The sequence below is a fragment of the Tenrec ecaudatus genome, chromosome 17 (genome assembly GCF_050624435.1).
Source record: "Tenrec ecaudatus isolate mTenEca1 chromosome 17, mTenEca1.hap1, whole genome shotgun sequence".
NCBI classification, from domain to species: domain Eukaryota; kingdom Metazoa; phylum Chordata; class Mammalia; order Afrosoricida; family Tenrecidae; genus Tenrec; species Tenrec ecaudatus.
In genome coordinates this window covers 81,545,315-81,551,757 of record NC_134546.1, presented here as the reverse complement: position 1 = coordinate 81,551,757, position 6,443 = coordinate 81,545,315, and the positions used below count along the sequence as shown (strand labels likewise).

Here is a 6,443-nt window from a genome sequence, read left to right as displayed (position 1 = left end):
CTAGGCTCACAGTCATCACCAACCCCACCACTTTTTTCCCACTGGATTGAAAAATTATTTTATTTATAAAGTAGGTAATATCCTGATTGAAGTACTCAACGATTTAGCTGAATATAAAGAGACATCGATTTTCTTTTTTTAGGTAAATTAGTTACAATAGAATCCATCCGTGACTTGAGTGAAAAAGAAATACAGATAAATATGTGTGCTGAATATCCTAAGAGAAGCCGAAGTTAAAAATGGATGGGAGGGTCCTAGGATTTACTAGATAATTAGAGTAAGCATCTGACCTCTGATCAGACCCATTTACTTCTGCTGTGACCTATAAGGAGACGTGCCAAGATACAGTCTGGTTTCCAACAGTGTCCACAACCAAAGGACAAACTCAGAGGGTCTCCTCCTCCCGAAGGAACTGGAACACAGATGAGAAGTCTTTCTTTGAGTAGCCCTTTGCGCACATCATCTGGTACAGCTGATGGGCCAGACTGCCCAGAAGAATCGGGCTCTTGGTGTTGGTAGCAGAGTCTTGTGCTAGCCCCAGATCCATAGCCATGCGTCTCATTCCAAATCCACCCTGGTAGTTATTAGCCGCAGGCACGCCATCTATCACTCCAGGCACAGGATTTTAAGTGTCACTTGACCAACACCGTCTGGAGCTCATATTTAGGATTTTAGCCAATCGTTTTGGGTCAAGCCCCAGCCTGATTCCAAGATTCATAGCTTCAGGCAGTTCCAATCATACTAATAGCTAGTAGTATGTTGTTGCAGATCTTGGCAGCCTGCCCAGTGCCAACGGCTCCAAAGTACAACACATTGGAGCCCATGCACCCCAGCAGCTCCTTGGCAGCAGCAAATTCCTCTTCCACAACTCCCACCATAAATGTGAGGTTCCCGGATCGGGCAGCTCCCACACCACCAGACACAGGGGCGTCCATGAAAAATGCTCCCATTTTCTCAACTTCTTTAACCAATTCTATTGAAACTGATGGATCAATAGTACTGGAATCTATTAGTAAGGAGTCTTTCTTCACGTTCTTTAGAATTCCATTTGCTCCAGAATAAACTTCTATTGCATTCATACTGGTAGGAAGCATTGTAATGGTTCTGTCAGCTTTTTCGGCTACATCAGCTGGGGAAGACACCACCTGTTCACCTTTATCTTGAAACTCTCTGCAGGCATCTGGGAAGACATCGCAAAGGATGAGTGGATAGCCGTGCTTCATCAGGTTTTTTGCCATTGGATTCCCCATGTTGCCCATTTCTATGAGTCCAACTGTAGTCTTAGAGGCCATTGACCTAGAACACACTGCTGCAAGGCCAGCCGCAGCAGGCTGCTGCCAGAGGCTCCAGTAGTGGAGACTGGAGGCAGCTCCCCAGAGCCAAAAGGAGGCTGCCATGCTGCCCCCGCCCCGCCTTCTGGTGGTGACCTCCACCACCTTTCCCGGCCTTGCCGACTGGGAGTGTGCGCCGCCTGGCAGGGAGCCCACGCACATGCGCCCGGCCCCTCCTACACGCGCCCCGCCTGCCCCCCACCACTCTTACAAGTAATTTACACACTACATCCCAGAGCCTAATGACTGAGGTCAATGTCATTGTAAGTAATGAAATTCAAGTGCCATAGTTTCTCTGGGAAGAACGTGCCACCTAGAAAAGTTGGGCCCAAGACAAGACAATATTTTAATTCTGTAGTCTCTAAAAAAGGCAAGATCCTGAATAGAGACACACACATACCCTTTGTTTGCTGGAATATCCAAAATGATACAAATTCAGCTGTGTCATGCTTTCAAGTATAAAGATTCAGTAGAGCAGTGAATGGAAAAATAATCATTTAAGAAAAGAACCAGAGTGAGAACGAGAGCCAAGAACAGTGTTTTAGATCTTGAACCAAAAGACATTTTCTTTAGACCCAACAGGCACTCTTCATTAAAATCAGGTCCATTCATGCAACTGATCCTCAAAATTTAAAGAATAAGCATAGGCATCCTTTAAATGTCCCTTACTCAGGGGACTCTGGTTCAATTGAAATATGAGCATTTCGAACCAAAGACAGCTTCTCTCTTTGTGCTCTGGGCTCAGTCCCATCACAATTCTTCATGGATCTCACTTAAATGTATTCCCTAAACTCAAGGAGTGTCTAATTTTGGAAAAACTGTTCATATTATTGACTATAGAAGCTGGGACACTATCTCTGAACATGCAGTTTTAAAACTCAATCCCCATTCAGTTTCCTTGCTCCTAACAGAATTTAAAACATTTCCTCCAGACTTTGGGTTGAATTAGGTGAATTGGAATCTGTATATCTCCAAATTAACATAAATTTTTACAATGGGGAAATCCAAGCGCAAGGTGTTGGTCACCTGGACGGCTTTGGGCCCAAATTTGCTGAAGGGAATAAGCAATTGCTTTGAAATGAAGACACATTGTACTCGCTACAATCCAGGGGTTCAAGCACAGGACAATCTAGCATTTTTCGTTAGGAGATCATTGAGTCAGCTCCCTTTTCATATGCACACACGCATAGCATCACCTGATCTTGTTCATTTCACCAACCCCCCATCTCACCATCTGCTCTTGGAGCTTGTCTGACCGATTTAAGCTTGAGACCGTGATGTAGCTGCACACGAGTTCAGCTCACCTCCATCTCTGAGTTTGACTGCAATGATTGTCTCAGATAATTTCATAGCAGTGGTTCATAGGGGTCTCCTTAAATGTCACCCTCATGACTTGACCCATCTGCACATCACTTTCCTAACAGGGTTGGTACATGTTCTCACTGAGCTCCCGAGTTCTTCCTGCACTTGAAGCAGCAACACATAGAGCTCTAGACGCAGATGTTCTGGGTGGGTTTCGTAGTCCCCCATCTCCTGGGGTTGAGCTTGGTCGGTCACTTAATCAAGGTGCACTGCGTCTCTCAAAATCCTGAAAGGTGGAAATGATAGAAACTATGGCTTCAAGGCAAATGCAATCATATTTGCTCCAGTTATCTACTGTTGTACACGGAATAGACATGCAAAGCTGCTGCTTAACATTACGTAAATGTTTTTGTTGTTGTTTTATTTGTTGCTTGGCTTTCACTTTTTTTCTTTTGGTGCACAAATGTCTGATTCTTAAAAAGTCACTCTCATCTATATTGTCTTCTTTGTGTGTACTTCCTTTGCTGTGCTTGATAGTGTATGAACGCCCTGCAATGGGGCACTTATGTGTGTCCCCATTTCCTTATAGATGGGCTCTATAGCTCTGGGATTGACATTAGGCCCTTGATTGTCTTGTGTTCGTTTCTGTACAGGAGCTGAGATTTTGGTTGTCTTTCATCTTCTGAGGGTGGTGATCCAATTGTGTCAGCACCAGTGTTGAAGAGAATGCCGCTCTCCCTTATAAATTCCCTTGGACCTTTATTGAAGTTCAGTTCCCTGCATGTGGATGGATTGTTTATTCATTTTCTATTCTGTTCCATTGGTCAACATGCCTGTCATTGTATGAGTGCCAGCCTGTTTTGACTGCTGTGGCTGTAATGGTTTTAAGGTTGGTTTGTGTGAGGCCCCTACTTTGTTCTTCTTCTTTTTGGGTTTCTTGTTATCCTGGACTCTCGGTATGAAGTCAGTAATTGGTTTTACACCCCCATTTTTTTAAAGGATTAAGTTGGCATTTGGATCAGAATTGAATTGTATTTAAAGATAACATTGGGTAGTAGCAACATTTCCTTGGTATTGAGCATCCTTATCCAAGAACGTGGCATATTGAGAATGTGAACAGATTTGCATTGGGAAGCATAAACATTCCTGAGTCGTGTCATTTTGCTAAACAAGAGAGACAGAAAACAGATCAATAAAGACACAAAGAGATTTCAGACCAGTGCTGAGTCTGACCTGCACACTTCCTACTGAAGATGAGAGTCATATGGGAGCCACATTCTACTTTGATGTGGTTCATTCCCTAACTAACTGCCTGCATGTCTCTAACCTGAAACTCACCTCCCCCAGGTTCTGTGGAGAGTTAGTCTAATCACTATTTATGACCACTGCAGGCTGTTTTGTAGGGTGATTGCCACACTTCTTGGGTAGTGTGTTAGTCCGGGTTGACTAGAGAAAAAATCCAGAAACAGTGTAATAGATAATATCATATCAAAGAGCAATTGTACATTACAAAAACATGATATCCAAGTCTAGATCAAGTCCTTAAGTCTGATATTACCCCACATGTGTATACTAGCCCATAAATTCCTCTTTTGACCCACACAGCCATGCAATAATGCTGAATGCAGGAAGATCACAAGCCAGTGTGTGTAAATGTTTGTGGATCCAGTGGTGGTGGAAGCCTCTCAGTGCTGGCATGGGTCTCCACTTGGCTCCTCCAGTTCCAGGTCTCTGGCTCCATCAGCATAGCTCTGTATGTCTTGTCAGGAGGAAGATGAATCAGAGAGTACGTGTCTGGCCTCCAGTGAGCTATTTTTCTCCATGGCATCTCCAAATGAGATCATCAAGCTGCGACCTGATTGACAGGTTACACTCCACCCCTTCACCCTTAGTGTCAAATTGACCCCATGTTATGTAACTACCACAGGTATGTTGTACTGTCTCTGTTATTGGGGAGTTAAGGCTTCTCGGGCATCTGACTAGAGCTCTCTTTACTTGTTCTGAAAGTCAAGTCTATTTGTGCTTATGTTAGCCTCATGCTGGTCTTGTAGACCTATGTCCCTAAATCGCAGCAGCTCCACCATCGATCTAGCTCCTGGACTGGAAAATACAGGTCTAGAGATTTGGGGATCTTCACACAGCTGGCTAGTGTTGAGGATTGATATCAACGGGGAGTTTATCTGAAAATGTTGCTGATCTTTTTCTAAATTTGTGTCTACTTAAATTTATGCTGATAATCCTGCATTCTGGAAGTAGAGGATATTCCTCTCGAGGTTCTTTTCCACTGGTCCTTGTGGAGTCCCTCCCATGTGTGCTACTTGGTCACCATATTGCTCCAACTTTGGCCTATAGAAATATATACATACACACACACACACAAATACCCACACGAATTTGGACAAAATATATTTCTCCACAATCTTAGACATTTTTACTAAACAAAAAAATTAAAATGTAAAGATATTCTTCTAAACTTTTCCCCAAAGAATTCCATCCTCCTTGATTGACAGCACATCAGAATGAAAGTTCCACAAGCCTCAAGGATGCTCTCTGACTTATGGGGACACCCAGAAACATGCAGGGGAAGGTCAGCTCTTGAGTGTCCATGGTGTAAGGTTTCTCAACAAAATCCTCTATGGACAACCTTTCCTACTCTTGAAGAATGAGCTGGTGTATTGTCACGATAGATAGATGAGGGGGAAAAAAAACATTTGTGCAAAATCCTAGGATGTTTTCTCACAATGTCACGTTTCATTTTCTTTAAACTTACTCATAATATTGTTTAATTTTCTCTGTCATATGAGAATTTCACTCCAGACCTACCTGTTGTTAGAATCCAAAAAACTGCTCTCATATTCTGAATTGACCTTTATGCCTTGAATATCACACAGATGATTCCCTCAGAAGTAACTGTTTTCATTGTATCTTTCTCTCTGGATCATAGTTATGCATCCAAGAATTGATCAATAATTAAGTTTCATTACATAAAAGGGGTTTCATTACTTCAATTTAAAAAAAAACAGTTGTATAATATCAATTTTTGAGCTCACTGATCTGTGTGTACTGGTTTCTGGCACCAATCAATAAACCAAAATTATCACTTAACAATTTATAATGCTGAACTATGTGGGATTCCAACTTCATTAGTCACCTCCTCAATGGTTCCACAACAGTCTTCTTCCACTAGTACTTCATGTCATCCAGTTTCTTCATTTGTTTTAGTTGGCTTTTTCTCCCTCTTGGCTCATCTGTAAAGTTTCCACTATATTCTTTATACTTGATCCATTTTAAAACTGTATTGTGTGCAGAAGACAGAATTCCTGTTGGCCAACTTTCTTTCTTTCTCTTTCTTTCATGACTTCCACACAAACAGATGTATTTTAAGCCACCCTAATGAAACCAAGTTAAGTGTATTACTGAAAAAATGTGGCCACAGACATCCACTGATAGCAGAGGCATGTTTAAGCATGTTTTATTTGGCAAAGACATGAATGCAGAATTTATTTTACTAACTCATATAAATTATAGCTCTTCTTGGCTAGGTTAAATTTTGTATGAATGTGTGAATAAATACAAGTGTGAATATATTAATAACATATCTACATATTTATAAAATGCTAAGGATTCTAGTTTGATTTGGTGAAGATTGTCATGAGTATAATTTTCATAAATTGTCATTTACTCTGCAGATGCACATTTGTACTTATGTGGTAAGTTTTAAGACTTTGTAATAAAGTTTTTTAATCTTAGCATAATTGATATTTTGGGTTGTATAATTATTTGTGATTTTAAAAATAAGAATCCCTGGAT

General features: G+C 41.4%; 1 pseudogene; it reads right to left on the bottom strand.

Moving 5' to 3' along the window:
- Positions 1-365: 365 nt before the first annotated feature.
- LOC142430780 (3-hydroxyisobutyrate dehydrogenase, mitochondrial-like) lies at positions 366-1,397 on the bottom strand (annotated as a pseudogene).
- Between the last annotated feature and the right edge of the window lie 5,046 nt (positions 1,398-6,443).